This window comes from Marmota monax, unplaced genomic scaffold (genome assembly GCF_021218885.2).
Source record: "Marmota monax isolate L192 unplaced genomic scaffold, Marmota_monax_Labrador192_F-V1.1 WCK01_AAM20220418_F8-fsc00020, whole genome shotgun sequence".
NCBI classification, from domain to species: domain Eukaryota; kingdom Metazoa; phylum Chordata; class Mammalia; order Rodentia; family Sciuridae; genus Marmota; species Marmota monax.
The window spans coordinates 11,263,885-11,282,376 of NW_026692912.1; the positions used below are offsets into that span (position 1 = coordinate 11,263,885).

An 18,492-nucleotide genomic window follows, 5' to 3' on the forward strand; every position below is an offset into this window, starting at 1 on the left:
TCTAGGGCTGTCACTCAGTGGTAGTGTTTGCCTAACATGAACCACATTCTGGGTTTGATCCCTAGCTCCATATGAAAGTGGGGAGGAGGTTGGAAATCATCTTACCCAGGTGCAAACTCATAGAAGGTGGTTGGTAAAAAGAAGGTATCATCATTCTGGAAAATATTAAACAACATACCATCTATTGTCTTATTTTATCATGACAAGAAATATGGGACTGCACAGCAGATATTAGTGTGTTCAATTTTAAAATGAAAGAAACCACCTCAGAGTTTAAGAAACTTTAGTTGCTTATCCATTCGATTAACAGTTATTGATCACACAATGCCGAGAGTTAAGAGACAAAAAGACGAAAAGCCACCTCATCTCATATAATGAGGGACCACCTCATTGTATCTTTGTGGACTTATAGTGGTAGATTTAGAGAGAAAATAATAAGCAATTATCAATAATTATGGAGTTTTTTTTTCTTTTAGTACTGGAGATTGAACTCAGGCTAACTTTACCACTGAGCCACATCCCTAGTCCTTTTTGTTATTTTTTTTTACTTTTTCAATAGGTCTTGCTAAATTGTTGAGGTCTTGTTACTTCACTGAGGCTAGCCTCAAATTTGTGAACCTCCTCCTTCAGCCTCCTGAGTCCCTGAGGTGAAAAGGCATTCAGATCACAGAATTTCCACAATAGCAGAATACAATACAAAATACAATAGCTGGATGCAAGCAATAGCACCTCCGTTATTCTCCAAAAACCAAAGAAACTCTCAAATAGATGAACCGATATGAGTGGAAATGTGGAGCAGTTAGTGACTTAAGAAAAGCGAAATATTTTCCAGGAAGAGGGAAGAATTGTACCACAGTATGGATCCATGAGAAACCAAGGCAAGCTTGGAGAATTTTTTAAAGTTCAGTGCATTTAAAGTAACATTTGTCACCATTTGCACTGATGGTTAGGGCAGATAACTCGTGTCCAGCGGACTGTCCTGCATATTGCCAGGTGCCAGCTGCATTCCTTTCCTGCATCCAGTCGATCAGTGCCTGGAGCAACCCTCACCTTCCCCCAGATTGTGCCAAATGCCCGGAGCAGGGGATCAAACCCTTCTGCAGCTGGTAGTCACTGATGTAGGATGTCGATGGCGGGGGAACGAGTCAAAGATGAGGCTGGAAAGAAAGTCACATTATGATGAGCTGCTGCTACCATGTTAAAGTAATTTCAATTTCCCTTTTAGGTGATTGGGAACAATCTTCTTATAAGCACATGGGGAAATCCTCTTATTATAACTTACATAGAATCCACCTTTTCCCACTTTACAAGCCTGTGAATTCATTAACCTCAGTAATTCACACCACGCTTGCCTCCACCTCTTGACGCAGGACCAAGGATTCTGTTCCTGTCTGCAAAACCTCCTCTTCTCCCGTCCCCTTAAGAGTTTTGCTGTTGTACTCTTGTCCTTATTTTTTTTTTAAGTCCCTGGAAGTTTGTCACAGATGCTCACCAACACATATTGTTCTTGTACCTTCCCTGCTCCATGACCTTTCAGGGGCAGTTTTTCCGACGTCATGCCCTCTGTGGTCCAGTCTTAGTTACCATAATTAGTAAAGTGGCAAAATCACCAAAAATATTTCTCAGCATAAACTCACATTTATTTGCAATCCTTAACTACCATGATAGGGATGGCATAGGTGGACGACATCCACCATCCTTAAAATCCTCATTTTCCTTCCAGCCATGTTCCTTGCAGCTATCGGTTTTTAGCACAATTCCTGAAAACGAACCAATAGCAGAAAGAAAGAAATAAAGAAAATTTTAAAGAGAAACTAAAAATTCTCTATCCCTTTTGGGTGCAGGCTTTTTATGTCCTTCAAGAACGCACTTAACCTCCAGCTGTAATTCATGCACCTCCTATGCTTCCTTCCTCCCTTTCTGTGGTCTCTATGGTTCTTGTTTTCTGCATCATGAAAACCTAGAGACCCAGTACAGCAATTATAGTATGGTCTTTGGTGGGCAGAGGCTAGAGAGGAAGTGGTGGACAGAGCCTGAATCTAGGGAGCTAGAAGCAAGCAGGGCAAGACTGAGCATTTTTGTCCCACCCAGATGATGTAGCATCTACACCGTCACTGCCACTCATTTAGCCCTGCTATAATGGTGACAACCATTGTTTCACTGCCCCCAGCCATGACCCCTCTTTACCATCAGTATGGCTTCCCATGGTGGGTATTTCTGTCGTGTGTCCACTGTGCATGATAGTTTCTTCTGTTGCTTCAAATTTCCTACTAGTGGTTGCCATGGACCATCCCTTGACCCCTCAAGAGAAAAAGGTTCTCAGAAGCCCAAGGTGAAGTTGAAGGGGCTACTAACCCCCCTCCACCACCCTACTCATGTTACCTTCTATAAGAGAATTCTTATGGCAATGTGCACTGTTTCTCCATACCTGAGAGCATTTGCTGATCTAGACTCTTCAATTTTACCCTCCATTAAATACAGATATTTATAATGTAGCTACAGACCTATGTATCTACATTCATACCTACATAGATAGCTGTAGATATCTATCCACAGATTTCCCTCTTTCCCTGTTTTTCTCTCTCTACGCAACTACACTGCCTTTGCTACTCACAACCTGTGGTGCTTCTCAGAACTTGGACTTCAGCTAGTCTTCTGGATTGTTAGATATGCCTACCACGTCTGATCCTTATTTTTTTGATGCAACCTATCTGCAAAGTATTTCCATTGAAACAAGGGTACACATTTTCCCTTATATGGACTTATTTTTTCTTACTCTTGTGTTGTATGTTTCTCCTACAAGCTGCCTCAAACCCTTTGTACAATGAGGTAGGTTTTACATAAACCATGAGTGAACCAGTATATCTACAGGGACATGAAGTGGCTCAGGAGAGCAGATAGGAACCAAGTGCAGCATTCCCTGGGGGTAAGATACATATAGCCTCTAACGAATTGTAAAAGTGTGGAAGAGATTATGATGATGAATACTTGGGAGACTGTTTTTATTTATCTGGCGTTCTCAGTAAATCAAGTGTTCTGCTTTGACTCTTCTTGAAACTGAAACTTTAAGAGAACATACTGTGCTTTTTAATAATTTAGATGAAAATCTTTCTGAAAAAATGATTGCAAACTTTCTGAAATTATCAATAGGAACAATAGATCACAATTTGTCTTCATGTGATTGTTTGCATTGACATCCTGAGCATTTGGCCCAATGAAACATTTGGCCCCACTATTGCTCTGGTGTCTTGAGTCTTGGAACCTTTTAACATCTTCCAGGTACTGAGTGCCTGCCTCATGGGCTGCTGTGCTTCATGGTCCCATCTGTGATTTCACTGAAATTCTCACAAGAGACATCTTATCGAGGCATGCAGAGACTATTTTCTCTTTACCAAATAGTTCCATTTTTGCTATATTTTTGTACTATTATGGTTTAGATATTAGGTATCCTGCAAAAGCTACTGTGTAAGAACATGCAAGGTTTAGAGAAGAAATGATTGGGTTATGAGACCCTCAACCCAATCAGTAAGTTAATCCTGTCATGGTATTAACTGAGTGATAACTGCAGGCGGTAAGGTGTGGCTAGAGGAGGTGCATCACTGGGGGTGGTGCCTTTGGGGTATAATTTGTATCTGATGAGTGGACTCTCTCTTTCTGCTTCATATTCATCATGTGAACTGCTTCTCTCCACCACACTCTTTAGACATGATGTTCCACCTCACCTCCAGCCCCAAGGAATGAAGCCAGCTGTCTATGGACTGACTTCTGAAACTGTGAGTCCTTAAATAAACTTTTCCTCCTCCACAGTTGTTCTGGTGGCATTATTTAGTTACAGCAGCAAAAAGCTGACTAAATCAATTACCTGAATTTTATGTTTTTTTTTTTCCTGTCTTCTTGCTTATTGTTTAGAAATGACTTTTTTTTTTAAATCCAGATTCTTTTTTTTTTTTTTTTTTTTTTTTTGCTTTTAATCTTCTATGGGCTGAAAAACCTGGAAATCATACTTCATTTGGGAGGCCCCACTATCCTACCCATGGGGGCAAGGTTGAGAGTCCAGAGCCCCAGCTAGCCACCTTTTTCTATCTACAGTGTTGAACTAGATTTGGCTTTTATGCGATATCCTTGGAATGCACACACTTCCGGTTATCACGAAAAAAATACATAAATTTATTTTATAAATGTTGATACTGATGGGTAATTGGTAGGTAATAACTACTTATTAGAGTTAATGTATCTGATCATTTAATTAGTCTTTTAAACTTAATATTAGACTCTCAACAACATGTAATGGTTATAAGCAAATGTCATTTGTTTGAACTTTTTAGTGGCTAAAAAATATTTCTAAATATTATTTGTATCTTTGAATATATCCTAGTAAGAGACATTTGATAGAATTTGTTCAAACCTTATGAAAGTTTTATTTATTCATAGTCTGATTTTTATTAGTGATTATGTCTGAAAATAAGACTTATTGCATTTGTAATAGAATAAATGAATGGATAAGTAAAGTGGTAATGTTTCTTAATATCTATTTGGATCTTCTAGAATGACATATGCTATGGGAATATGGTTGGTAGCTTAACATGCTGGATTTTTTGGTTCAGAGACTTTTTCACAGTTCTTTCTTTTTAGGTTCACAGATGCATCATGGTGAACCAAGAGAAAGATCCACAAGTAGACATTGTTATTGGAGTGTTGAATTTGGGGACCATAGAAAATTCAGAGTACATTGCTACAGGGAGTGTTATTGGGTCAGGCATGTGACTAAATGAATTAGGTGTTGGATATAGCTTTCATAATCTAATTATCTCACCTATGGCTACATTGTCTTATGACCTTCTGGTAGATACTTCATATTCAAACCAGAGTGTAAATGAGAAAATCACTGAACTACTATTTCTGAAAAACAACATTTTCCCCCATCCAGTGGGGTGGTAGAGCAAAACTAGTTACTTAGATTCTTGCCAATGATTAGTATCAGTACAATTCAGTTACAGTGGCCACTCATAAATCAGCTTTTGTTGAATTTATGGAATAGTTTAATTTTAATGAAAGTACACCTATGGCTTAGGAAGAGATTCTTCCTGGGCCCAGTCTCCCACATTATTAACTTCTTTGTCTTAGTTGGAAACTGTAGGGTTTTTATTTTATCTCCTCTACAGCTATTCATGGGACAAAAGATGAGATGGTTTATCATAGGACTATTTTAATTCTCAAGATTCTAAGAATTGTATATAGTATTAGTGCTATAAATAGAAGGAAGGATTACAGATCAACTAACTACTAATTTGCTCATTTATTTAATTCCAGCCTTCTTTAAGAACCTCTATATGGCAGGCACCTATTAAGGAGCAGGGTGCTAGAGATGGAAACAGGAGTTGCTACTCTCCAAGGACTCAAAGTCTGGAGAAATATCATTTAATATTTCTGCTATGATTTGAATGCATCCTCCAAAGTTCATGTGTTGGAAACTCGATCCTCAGTGCTACAATTTTGAGAGGTGGGACCTTTAGTAGGTGACTGGGTCAAGAGGGTCTAATGTTGTTACCCTAAGAGTGACTTTGTTAATGCAAGGGTAGGTTCCTGGTGGAAGGAAAGGTTCAGTCTTCCTTCCAATTATTTGACTAATTCACTCATTGACTGTCCATCATGTGTTCTCATGTCCTTCCAACTTCCACCATGGGATGCCACAGCAAGAAGGTCTTTGCCAGATGTACACCCCTTGACCTTGAACTTTCCAGCTTCCAGAACTGTGAGGAACAAATCTCTGTTCTTTATAATTTACTAGTTCTAGGAATTCTTTTATAGTGGCACAGAACAGGCTTCTACACTTGGAAAGCTTTATTTTCCTTGTGTGTAAATGGGTGCACTAATGTCTATCCTGCAAGGAGTTGGAAGATGGAAATATAATATGAAAAATTTTAAGTGCAGTATTTGGCTCAAAATAAATATTCAATATCCCTAATTATCATGATGATCTATGCCTGATCCAGTTGCGTGGGAACCTGGCCCCATGTGGACTCTGATACGGCATCTATTGTATCTAAGTGTCTGCTTCTTTCTCTGTGTAATAAAAATAATAATGACCCCTTACGAGTTAGTGAGTGGGGACTTCCTTGTATTTATATTTATGTCATGTGTGTATGTCAGCCTCTCTTCTGTACCACAAAATGTTCTTGCTGCTGGAGAATCAGCAGTGAGCAAGGCAATGTGTCACATGTAAACTGTCTGGCCAGAGGAAATTAAATGTGTGCTAAACTCATGGTGCTGATATTGCTAGTGAATCTTTGATTGCGGTTTGATCACACTTCGTTATATTAATAGTTAGTATTAATATTATCTATCCAGAGTTATCATTTCCCCACCAGGCATATCTGTCTCGTTGTGCATGTATGGTTTGAATACTGGCAGTCTGAACCACCACATGCAGGTTATGAAAACCTCTGAGATCAAACATTAGAATTTCCAAACATTTGCATATATTTCATCTTTCAAGGGACCTTGCATTTGACCGCAGCTCCGGCCTCTGAATTTCCATTTAATAAGAAGCTGAGTGGAAAAAGCAGACCTTTGCCCCTGGAAATCCTTCTGCTTTCACTTGTGTTTACAAAAATGATGATGCTTTGCAACCTACTCGGTCCTCACAGCAACTTCTCTCCACAATATGTTTGGGGAATCCACAATAATAATTTGGTTCTAAGCCCTACTCCCTTAATTTAAACAGCTGTACTGGCAACACTGTGTTTCACTTCCTGCCTCGGTTCATCTGCCTCCCACTATATGAGGACGGTGAAATAGGTTTGAAGAAGCACCTTATTAGGCATTGCGGTGATGTACTGCTCAGATGGAAGAGGCCTGTCTCAGGTCTTCATGAATGCATTAATTCCTTTGTGGAGTACTGGGGCCACCCACTGATCTGCTCCACCCTGGTGTAGAGATGATTTGGAAGCCACGTGTTGTAAGCATTGGTTTCCTGGGTCCTAATCTAGTGTGCAGTCACATGAGGCACACTTGTACTCATATTTGACTAATTCACTCATTGACTTAGCTCAGGATGAGGTTGTAAGAGCATGCTGCCCCCCCACCCCCACCCCACACACACACCTACCAAATTGACCCACAAAATCAAGTACTTCTAGGTCAGAGGTTTCAAAAAGAGCGCCCTGGGGAGGGATCTTTGAATCACCCTGGGTGGAGGTGGGGAGGCATTTTGTTGGGCTCCAGGAGATCATCCTCTCTTTTAGGCAGAACAGTTCTGCTGATATTTGCTTTAGATCTGGCTTCTTGTAAAATTTCATTTTTAAATAGTTTTTTTGGGGGCCCATTCATATATTTATGTTTCGAATCAACACTTTAGGGTAACTATTTAGACTCTTCTCCCCTCTTCATACTTCCCTGGACTTCTAGAAGCAGTGACCCTATGAGCTTCCTCACTGTTGTTTATTTTATTTCTCCTAACACAGAGCTGGTATTGAGGGGGGTGCTGTTGTGGGGTTAGGGGACATATTTTCTGCCTCATTATCTCCGCCGTTATGCTTTTAAGACACCCCTGTTCTATACAGCTGAATCCAGAGCACTTTAAACTTTAATGTGTACACAACTCAACGTTATGTTATTAAAATGCTGATTCTGATACAGTAGGCAGGGAGTAGGTAGGGATCTCTGTCAAGCTCCTTGGTGATGCTGACCTTGTGTGGCTGTGGACTGCTCTTTGAACAGAGGAGGCCTAGGGAAATACAGTGTGCTCTGTACAATAAACACAAACCACCTCCATGGCTCATTGCCAATCTGAACTATTGATCCTTTGTGGAAATTCTGGAGTTGCTACAGCCTCACCATGCTGCGTGGTGGCTGCCCCCAGCCAGGCCAGCAGCTCCCAACAGTTGGGGAACACCATGATGGCAAACCCTTGGATTTTCTCTCTTGTATCTGTAGGTGGAAGTGTGAATCTTGTGGAGCATCTGCTATAAGAGAGACACTGTGCTAGGCACTTAACATTCAATATCACATCAGATAGGTGGCATTTTTGTGAGGCCCATGCTCAAAATCCATTTCATATTTGAAGAAACAGAAGTGATAGAGTTTATGCCACAAAAAGCAATAACAATTGCCTCTAAACCTTCTTAATGATCACTTTTTCTGGTTTCCAAATTTTTACACATATATTTTCTCTTCTCATCTACTCCTTGAGCCTTCCAGATCACGTAGCTAGGTTATGAAACTAGGAAGCCGCAAAGCCCAGAGACAGATTCTTCCTTAATCTCTGGTCTCATGATATTTTCATTCCTCTCTGTTGTCATTTATATTTGCCAAAACATTAGATTCTATCTGCAAAGAATAATGGATCTTTCAAAGAGTGGGGCAGGAGCATGATGTCATAGAATGGTTTTAAAATTTTGGCTTGAGAATCATCTGGAGAGTTTGTTAATGTTGATTCAGACTCAGTAAACATGGGGTGGAACCTGGAAACCCACTTTTTTTTAACAGTGCCCAGGTGATTCAGAGGCTGGGAATCAGGAGACCCAAAGATGAGATTCGTCTCTGTGCCCTTCAGAATCTATCCTATCCTTTCTGCCTCAGTGTCCTCATGTTTCAAAGGAGGGATCGTTGGACTGGAGCAGAGGATTTCAATTCTCTTGGTGCATGAGAATCACCTGGGGAGTCATGAAAACTATAAATACATAGACCTCAAGCTCAGAGATTCAGGTCTTGAAATAAGGAGAGCTGGACATCTGTTTATTTTTGATGCTCCCCAGGTGTGAGTCTAACATATAGTTGAGTTTGAAAGAGCTAGGTTTTGATCTTTACAAACTGTGTTCTCTATGAGATTCCCCACAACCTCTTGAGAGACCACATCTCCTCCATCTTCCCAAGAAAGACCGTGGTGGTTGCAGCCCTCTTAAAGGATGGACAAGGCTATATTCGTCATTAACACGCAAAGAGACTTGTACATCTCTGGTGGTTTTGGTAGTAACTGAGCAAAGCAAAAATCACTTTTATTCCTGGTTTTCATTACCTGTATTTGATGTCAGCACTACCAGCATTAGACTCTTTTGTAGTCTCTCCTTTAGCTTTTGGAATGCCTCTTCCAGGGAAATATTATTCATGCTTTACAAATGAAAAGCCAAATCTCTAAGGGACTGAGACATCTTCAGAAGATCTTACTAGCAAGCTGAGCTTTGATCCCAGGTCAGTGGAGCATACTTTCTCCTAAATCCCCAGAACCAGATGTCTCTCATGGGTCTGTGTCTCCTTCATCTTCTTAATACAACTTTTTTGGGAAAGAGTCTTTGGTTTATTTTATCTCATTACTATTTATGTTTCTTCACCTCCAGAACGGTTCACTGGATGTGAGTGAAGAAGTCCTTAGTGAGAGCCACACTCTTTCAGATCTATTCATTCAGCTTTGAGTTCTGCATTGGCTAGCATTTATTCCAGACATTAGGCTTTCTTGTCAGGTATCCTAGAGTATCTATGGATGGAAGAGGTGTGTTCTGTGAATCCTGAATGTGCCTGTACAATCTTATGTAAGTATAAATGTGATTTTTTTCTGGGGAAAGATTATAGAATTTTCATCATTATAACCTGCAGAAGCTTAAGCAGCAAAGAAGTCTTTTTTTTTTACCTCTTAAGGTCTGAGATTCCAAATATGGGGTGTTTTGTGCTCTTGGGGGGCTCTCAAAGTGGTTTCTTGAGGTTTTTATCACCCTGTTCCCTTTCAATCTCAGGATGTTAGAGGCAACAGGCTTCTGGAGGGTGGGTGCAAGATTCTTGCAGGAGGTGGGCCTCAGGGTTAGGAGTCTCTCAATCACACTGGGTACTGTGGGGAGAGGGCTTCCTATGTCTGAGTGACTCTCTCACTTAGGTGGTTTCAATATCCAACTAATTGGGACCCTGCTTCCTGTCTTACTCCCTTTGAATCCATCCATTGTTGCATCAGATTTTCTAGAGGTCTTTTTGATGCTCCCTCCTCCATTGCCTGCGAATGGAACACAAGTTCTTCAGCTGGTGTTTAAGGCCTCCTATGACCCAGCTTCTATCAATCTGTCTTACTCTGTGCATGCTCGTTACACAGTGTTACATTTCAGCTGTATCAGGACACTTGCCACTGGAAAACATAAGATGAACCGTTTTAGTCAGTGTTCTTTATATAACCAGAAACAATATAGAGAGCAAGCAAGATTTAATTATCTTGACTCATTATGGGGCTGGTGAGTCTGAAATCTATGGGGCAGAATAGGAGGCAGGAATCCCAACAATGAGTTAATGTTGCAGTGCTCATCCAAAGGTAGTTGGGAAACAGAATTCCCTCTTCCATGGGCAATCTCATCCTTTTTCTTCTAAGACCCTCGTTGATTGGAGGGTGACTGCCCACATTATGGGGTGCTGCTTTACTGAAAGTCTTCTGCTGATTTAAATGTTAATCTCATCTAAAATTATTGTTCTAGTAACATGAAGATTAGTATTTGACGAAACACCTTAGGCACTGTGGCCTAACCAAGTTGACATATCAAATTGATCATATCGTGAACCTCCATACTTCTGGGCCTGGCTATTTCCACAATATATTTCTAGATATTTTCCTGTGTTGTTTTTCCTTCTGCTCTTTGTATGTAGAGCTGCAGCAGCATTCACTCCAGTTTGCCTGTGTCTATCTGAACTGCATGTCTATGGGCTTCTTCCCTGGGTCTTGAGCAAGAGTCTCTGAATTAATAGTGCACTCCTTCTGATTGTTCATTACAAGTATGTTATATTGAAATGAGCTTTTAAAGGTATTTTAAATATCAGCTTAGACTGATTCCTGTGTCTACAGAGGTAGAAGATTGTGCTAAAAATTGTTCATAAAACCAGACTTTCTGTCTGGTTTTTACAGTTCAACCTTGGACAAGTGACTTAACCTCTCTATGCCTCACTCAGATTTGTCATCTATAAAACTGGGACCATGCCACTTATGTCATTGGCTTATTGTGAGAAATAAATGCATTAATGTATATAAGGGACTTGAAACAGTGCTTGATATACAGTAAGTGCTCAGTAAATATGAACTGGTAGTGTAATCATCATTGATATATGCTTTCAAATGTTGGAAGGAGAATGGTGCTTTTTCTCTCAGATACTTTGACCAATAATATAAAATTGAGTGAACTGTGCTTCTTTTGATCCTACCCTTGAAGACCTTGGGACCTCTCCACCTATGATTCTCCAGGTGTTCTCTGGGCACATGGGCATCTGGTATGTATCAAAAAGTGGGTGAGCCATCAGATGATATGGGGGAAGCACATAATCGGGTTTAAGGACATGTAGGGAATGGCCAATGACATTGATTAGTTCATCTTTCATTCAGCAACTAGACAGTTATGTCTTGTAGTACTAGACATTATGAGCAACACAGAGATGAGCCAAGCACAGATATCTGTCTTTATTCACTGGGTTCATAATAGAGCAAAATCTTTGCACCTGTATCCCCATCTTCCTAATTAGACTGGGACAGAGCATGGGAAGGGAGAATAAGATTACTATGGTATTTACTCATCCATGGGAGAGAAATAATTACTGCTACATATTGTAGGCTAGGATTACACAAGACCCAATTTTCATAAAGAAAAAAATACTTTGAAAAGAAAGTTTCTTCTTTGTTGTTATTTTAAAATACTTTGTATTTCTTACTTTGTAAGAATATAATATCTATACAGCATCAACTAAATGAATCAATTATTAACATTGTCATAGTTATTTTTATCATTCTCTATAGAATATAGTATCTCTTCCAATTACATGACAGTCCCACACATTGTGCCCCTCTGAATACTTTGACATGTTGACAGGAGTCTTTCAGAATGCTCAAAGTCTTGAGGTGTTTAAGGGTGGAAACAAGTTTATGATACAGCGGAGAAAAGAAAATAAAAAAAATGCTCTCAAAATAAGTACAATGGAAAAGGATGGTTTAGATAAAGGCATACTCGTTGTCATGTATAGGTATGTTTGAAAAATCCTGTGAGTTGGGAGAGAGGGATGCACACTGGCAGATTTAAGAAGAACTGAGGAACATCAAAGTCCTGGGCTGTGGATCTCATTCCTACCACAAGCAGGATGAACTCCCAGATTTACACTTGTCCTTACCATGCAGTCCCAGGACTATGCCCATTTAAATGCCATGAAAAAAAGAATTCAAGAGAACTTACCAGCCAATATGGTGAAGTCGACCTTTAAACTATCAGGTAAAACAAAGAGCTCCTGAAGCGAATTAAGATGGAATCACTTCCCAGGACTGCTTCTACTCAATTACCAACTTCATTTACTTACTAAAAATGTGCTAAATGAGAGCATGTTATAGTACTCATTAAAGAGTGTACCAAAGTAATTCTTTTAAACTGGTTCTCATGGCCCTTTAATTTTTATTTGTAAAGATGCCTTGGATTTTAGAAGAGTAGAGTTGGAAAAAGGGGTTTTAGTGACAGACCAGGCTTTCAAACCTGCTTTCAGTCTTTGTGAACTATTTTTCCTCAGCAGCTTTATCATTGAGCATGGAGGGAGGGAGGTTGACTTGGGTCCCATCATCACATTATGCAGAGCTCCTAGTGGGTTTTGTTTTTTGTCTTTTTTTTTTTTTTTTTTTAGGATTGAAGGTGATCTTGCATCTAAAGCAGCTAGCACAGGAATTGGAGCATAGAAAGGAACAATGAATGACATCTTCTTTTTGCCTATGCAAAATGTAAAACAAAATAAATTAATAAAACAATATACTTTATACAGATCCTAGTGATGTAAAAGAACCCCAGGACAGAGAGATTTTGACTTTAAGAAAGTCTTGCAAATGGTAGGAGAGAACCACCTCCCCCCCCCAAAAAAAAAAAAGTTGTTTGTTCTTATTGAGAGAAAAATATTGTGGGAGTTAATGGTAGCATTTGGAATAAAATTTAAGGGAGGACAGAATATTCCAAAAATTACAGAATAAAATGGGACTTTTATAGATGAAATGAATTTTTCTTCTTTCTTCCTTCTTCCCTCCTTCCCTCCCTCCCTCCCTTTTTCCTTCCTTCCTTCCTTCCTTCCTTCCTTCCTTCCAGGGCTGTAGATTGATACCAGGGCAAGCCTCAGGCATGCTAGATAAATGCTCTACCACTGAGCTGTATCACCAGTCCCCAATTTTTTCTCTGAAGCTTGATTTTTTTTTCAATTTTTTTCTAGTAGTCTGTTAATTGTGTCTCCCTGGTAGTCATGAGACCCTTTTCACAAACTTCCACACAGAAGTCTAGTACCCAGTGCAGTGTGTGGCACAGAGACGCAGCTCAGGGAGAACTGATAAGAAATCATTACTAGATTACAGAGAGGGTTCTGAGGAGTGTACAGGAGCTTAGTGGAATGGAATGTTCATGAGCACTCCTGAGCAGATGACTCAGGTGTGGAACCAGGGCAGCAAAGTGAAAATGAAGGGCTCTGTGGATTAAGGAGAAAACTGACTGTAACAAGCTTCTTACCTGTCTACATGTGATATATTATATGTTTAAACAACTCACCTTTACCAACCATCTACCATGTGCTAGCCATTCGCGGGTTACTAGGGATAGATCTGTGGAACTTGTGAAAGGGACTTCAGGACTCCGTTGAGGTTTGATCTGCACTTAAGGGAAATAAGAAGGTGAAATCCACTCTCCTTTGTAGACTGACCTAGTGAGGAGGTCAAGGTCAAGTGAGGAGAAAAGCACAGTCATCACAGAGTGTTCATGACATATATAAGTTTTCACTTTTATTTATTCCAAACATATACCCATTCTCTGACTATAAAGTTATATTAACTTAAGTTAAACAATTCATCTTAAATTATATGATAAATCTACATATACCCACCCCAATTTTTGTTTATTCTCCCTCATTATTGTTAAATATCTTAATTATGCATATATTATGGTATTATGATGTATTCAGAATTTAAGTGCTTAATAAAAGTAATTAAACAATATAGGAATTACAGGAAAGAATTTCTATAAGTCACCTTAATGCTGGCTGCTGTTAATATTTCACCAAACATTCTTGAGGATGTTTCTTTCTCTTCCTGTACCTGCACACACACACACCCCCCACAGAATTCCACATAAATGAAATCATACTATTCACTCCTACTTTATTTGCTTTTTACACTTAATAAGATGTTATTTTTCCATATCAAAAATGTAGCATGACCATTTTTTTAACGGACACTTAATATTTCCCTGTATGAGCATAGATTGCTCTTCAGTTAGTGAGGGCCCTACTGATGGCCATTTAAGTTGTTTTCAGGTATTGGTGTGTGTGCATGTTTTAATTTTCTAAAGAACACTGTGATGAACATCTTTGTACAGATATCTCTGGAACTTGTAACAAGTCACTCTGGGACTCATTTCTAGAAGAAAAGTTGCTCTGTTTTCATTGTCTTTTTTTCCCCCCTAAAATAATGACTTTTCTATATCATATGCTTTCCTTGCAAAAATTCATTCTAGACCCTGCACCAGGAAATAACATACAGTTTGACTTGTAGGGAACATATTCATCTTCATCACCTGTTAATAAATGATTTTCAGGAATTAAACTTTGGATTTTTCAGTGCTATTAGTGGAAATTAAAATATATAAGAAAATTTTATATATTTTATATAAAAGTTTTCTATGTTTTTTCTTAAAGTAAACATGAAATTTGGGCTGTCGTTGCGGCTCAGTGGTAAAGCACTTGCCTAGCATGTGTGAGGCACTGAGTTCAATCCTCAGAACCGCATAAAAATGAATAAATAAAATAAAAATATTGTGTCTATCTATAAATAAAAACATTTTTAAAAAATCCACAAAGTTTGGCAGATCTCGACTTGCTCCATTTTCCAGAGAAATTTGTCAATTATTCCTTGGGACTGGGGAAAGAGATGGCTTGTGTAGATAGGTTGGTTTGATATAATATGGATGGTGAGATTATAAATTTATGCAATCCATGGTTTTAGTCTTTGTTTTCTTATGGTATACCCCTGAATCATCAAGAATTATTCCAGACCTCATCCTTGGACTCCTCTTACATAATTCCCCATTTGTGTTGGTTAAATTATTCAGGACACAAAATTGACCAAACATTGATTAAGCATTGATCAAAATGATTTAAGTGAAATAAGAATATGGTACTACCTTGAACTAAGGCTCATCTTTCCTTCTCCCCTCCACATTTTTGCCTAAATATACCTGTTGTGACCCAGCAAGGTAAGGTATTCATGAAATATTCTGAAATGACTTTAGATTACATAACCCTGGAGGGATGAAGTCATTTATGATCTTATATTTAACATCACAATATAAAAAAGAGAGCCATGGAATCCATAGGGAGGCATTCAGTTTAAAATAACTTGTGATTTGCCATTAGAGACAGGAGAGCTCATAGGGACTACTTTAATTACTTTTGTTATTAGAATGACTATAACAGGATCTTTCATTTGGAGACCAACGTATATAAACTATGCTAAATCCATTCTTACTATTTTCCATCCTCAGTGTGTTTATTATTATCAGTATTAGTTGTTATAGACTGACCCCCATTAAGTGTCGAAACCCAAATTTGCATATACAAGGAGGGGAGTCCTTTGAGAGACATTTGGTTTTAGTTGAGCTCTTGATGTTGGAAAATTCAAGATGGAAATACTTTCATGACCCCAGGAGAGAAACCAGGGAGGTAACTCTCATTCTCTCTCTTTCTTCCAGGAAGACAAGACGGCCATCCATGACACAAGGACACAGCCATCCTCAGAAACTGACCCTTGATCTGGGCCTTCAGTTCCCCAGCACCAGGAGAAAACTGTCGTCTAAGCCACCCAATCTGTGATATCTCATGTCATCCCAGCTGAGATGGCACTGGTGGCATCAGCAGTAGTGCCTTCATTTCTAGCACCTCTTTTTCTCCTTCAGTGTCTTCTTTGCCTTTGGTCTGGTTTTCTCTCCTCCTCTCTCTTGCTTTTCTCCTTTATTTCATCTCCAGCTGCCAGTCTCATGCTCATCATTTTGTTTTTCTCTGCCCACTCCTTCACCTTTCATGGTCTTGTTTCTTGTCTCTTCTTTTCATCATTTCCACTTTCCCTTCCCCTTGTCCTGTATTTCTTTTTTTATTACCATTTTTCCTTGACTTTACTCGTTTTTCTCTTTCTTAGAATGTAACTCCATACTCATAATTCTTTTACCTCTGCTTCGCTTTGCCCTTGTCTTTCTCTTTCCTCCACTTCCTCCTTTCTTTATCTCCCCCCTCTCTTTCTCTCCTTCCTGTTTCTGAATTCCCCTTCCTGTCTTCACGTGGCCTGTCTTACTCTCTGCTCTGAATGCCCTCGTTCCTTCCCTCTTGTCCTGTCCCTGTGTTATCCAGAACACCCCTGCCTTTCTTTCTTCCTTTCCCTGAAAAGATTCTTGGTGAAGTGGATGTTGGGAGGGAGCAGTGGATCAGAAGGAGAGATGGCCAGCAGCCAGCCCTGGGGGATGGCTCTCCTATGACCCCCTGACCTCCCCTCCCCAATTTTTTACCCATTTTTCCTTTTCATAAAGTGCCTGCATTTGAGTGTTTGTTCTTTCTTCTTTTTTTTTCTTTCTTTTAAGGAAGCTTTGCTGACATTCTTCAAGAGGAATGATAAAAGACACATGGTATGAAAACTACAGAGGCTGAGAAAAACGCTGACTACCACAAAGGCCCAAGGATTAACCTTTATTATTATTTTCTCATTGCTATTATTATGATAAAATAATTAAAATAATTGAGTCACTTATTGAAGTCTTTTTTTTTTTTTTGCAGGGGAGTTCCAGGGATTAAACTCAGGGGCCCTTGACCACTGAGCCACATCCCCAGCCCTATTTTGCATTTTATTTACAGACAGGGTCTCACTGAGTTGCTTAAAAAAAAATTACACATTTTTTTTTCATCTTATTTGTAATTACCACTTTCCCAGACCTCTTTTTGGCACTTACTGTGTAATATTGAAAGCTTACAGATTGAAAGGGTGTGTCAACATATGTGAGAGTAAATTAGAGGGAAGTTGTGGAGGCACGGAGATTTAACCGGAATAATGTTCAAGAAATTCTGTCCTGCTCAAGAGAGAGCCAGAGTCATTCCTAATAAGAAAATTGATAAAGGTAAAGTGCTTTGCTTTTGCTGAGACTGGTTTTGAATTGAGATCCTCCTGCCTCAGCTTCCCAAGACCCTGGGATTACAGGCATGCCCCACTGTGCCCAGCTTATTGAAGTCTTACTATGTGCCAGATACATGTATCACTTAATTTATTTTTCCATAACATTCCTGTGAAGGAGGGACTATTAGGGTGTTCATTTTGCAGATGAGAACCTAGGTTTAGATGTCAGAATTGGCTTAAGATAATGGAGGTGGTACGTACATATCTGGGAAGACCACCTCCTTAATGTCACAGTGTGCTTATAGGATTTACAGGGGGTAGTTGGAACAGCATTATTTTTATGAAGCTTCTCATCCTTGTGGGGCATTATGGTACAGCCAACCTAGTTTAAATTCCGGCTCCACCAGTTACTAGTCATGAACCACACATGCATCGATATCTCATTTAAGTCCTCATTGTCACCTGTTGACTCAAGTATATTATCCCCATTTTATAAGTGAGGGACACAAAATTCAGAGGCAAGATTCTAAGTTTTGGAGGCAACTAATTCCAAAAATGTAAGTGTGAATACTAACTGACTCCAAAACGTAAATGTTATATATTACATCAATGTGGGTTTTAGGAATAAATAGACTAGTTAAGCAGAAAAGGCAGAGGAAATTCTCCACACATGGAGGAGGCAGATTGTAAGAGAATGGAGAAGATGTGAATGTGCTATTTACAAGAAATGAAGAGATTGACCTTCCTGGATTATTGTCTCTTAGAAGCTAGAGTGAGTTAATTATCTTTGCAATTGAAATGTTTGTGTATATGAAATGGAAGCATCTTTTCCTACAATTGTTATGTATTTTAAATTTTATATTGTTGGGAATGATAAATAATAAGTCAATAAGTGAAATAAAAGGTTATTATCAATATTTTGTCAAATGTTGTAACAAATAGGTATCTGAGTCTTGTCATTGACATGGGTATCATTTTCCTTCCTTCCCATTTTTTCTTTGATATTTTCCAAGTTTTTCTAGGAATAGTCATATATTTATATTTTATAATGAGAAAAAATATTTTTTAAAAATACTAATGCCAGTTTGACTTTATTAATATAATTGCTTTATTTGAAAAAGTATACTTGACCCTATATAAATATGAAACATTGATGCTAACATCTCTCTCTTCCTCCTAGTCAACTTTTGCCCTGACAAAATACTGGGATGAACTATGACTGACCAAAGACTGACTGTGATGAAAAGCACTTAATATTATGACATAATTCTTTGAAAAATTTGTAGCCACACACATGGTCACACATATACATATACAATTTTTTTTCATCTTAATTGCAATTACTACTTTCCCAGACCTCTTTTTGGCACTTACTG

At 38.9% G+C, this 18,492-nt stretch overlaps 1 long non-coding RNA gene across 1 annotated transcript in view; it reads left to right on the top strand.

The window, feature by feature from the left end:
* The window catches only part of LOC131424456 (uncharacterized), a 73,819-nt gene extending 57,950 nt beyond the window's left edge, over positions 1-15,869 (top strand). Inside the window, exons 2-3 of the long non-coding RNA XR_009227477.1 lie at positions 3,704-3,773; positions 15,711-15,869. This is a non-coding gene — a long non-coding RNA (uncharacterized LOC131424456). The remainder of the gene's footprint in view (positions 1-3,703; positions 3,774-15,710) is intronic.
* The last annotated feature ends 2,623 nt before the right edge of the window (positions 15,870-18,492 follow it).